Raw genomic sequence first — 1,323 nt, 5'->3', positions numbered from 1 at the left:
GACAGAGAGAGGGATAAAACATCCCAGCAGAGAGACCCGGGCTGAGAGGGATACAACATCCCAGCAGACAGACCCGGGCTGAGAGGGATACAACATCCCAGCAGACAGACAGAGAGATACATTGTGTTGGTCCTTAGAGTATGTATCTATGTATAACTCTCCAAATATCTTGTTATTAGATTCATGCGTGGTATGAAAAACATAAGCTGCTTTTAAATGTGAAAAAAGACCAAAGAACTTGTTGATTGTTTTAAAAAGAAACTGCCCCTGCAGCCACTCGACATTAAATGTGAAAACATCGAGCAAGTGTCAGACTAGAAGTATTTGGGTGTTACATTAGACAACAAACTCAACTGGCGTGTCCACACTTCTCTCCTGCATGAAAAAGTGAACAAAAGACTTTTTTTTCTGAGGAAGCTCATGTATTTTAAAGTTGATAAAACATTGATGTCCATTTTCTATCAGTGAACCATAGAAAGTAAGATCAATTTCTGTATAACAGCATGGGCCGGGAACACAAGACAACAAGATTTTTTTTAATGTAATCGATTAATACGCAAAGCATGTAAAATTTCAACATCTACATTCCCCTACTAGGATGAATTATTACATCTTTTTGGACAATAAACAGCCCTTGTTCCCTCGCTCCTCAAACAAACAAAAAATCAGTCAGAAGAAAAAGATCCAAACAAAACCGAACATGTATCTAGGACTAGATGAGCGGGGCCCTGTTTTGGATCGTTCCCTTCGTTTCTTGTTTAGTTTCTAAGCGTCATTTTACAAGTTGTCTCTCCGTATTCAAATCTTTTTAATGAAAGATGACACATATTATGTGTACAACTGACGGGTATAAACTGAAGTAACAGACTGACTCCAATACGGCAGATACACAGATAGACTACAGATAGACAGATAGACTACAACACCACAGATAGACAGATAGACTACAACACCACAGATAAACAGATAGACAGACAAACAAACACGACAGATAGATAGACAGATAGAGACAAACAAACACGACAGACACACAGACTCAAACACGACAGACAGGCACAACAGACAGACAAACACGACAGACAGACAAACAGCAGAGACACGGAACTGATGGAATCGATAAGCAGCCCAGGGTCAGGTGTGGTGAGGAACAACACGGCTTTGTGAGGGTCTCTGCGAGGGTCTCTGTGAGGGTCTCTGTGAGGGTCAGGTGTGGTGTTGTGAAGGTCTCTGTGAGGGTCTCTGTGAGGGTCTCTGTGAGGGTCTCAGTGAGGGTCTCTGTGAGGGTCTCAGTGAGGGTCTCTATGAGGGTCAGGTGTGGTGTTG

This window comes from Aplysia californica, unplaced genomic scaffold (assembly GCF_000002075.1).
Source record: "Aplysia californica isolate F4 #8 unplaced genomic scaffold, AplCal3.0 scaffold00029, whole genome shotgun sequence".
In the NCBI taxonomy this organism is placed as follows: Eukaryota; Metazoa; Mollusca; class Gastropoda; order Aplysiida; family Aplysiidae; genus Aplysia; species Aplysia californica.
Note: the sequence above shows the minus strand (reverse complement) of the source record.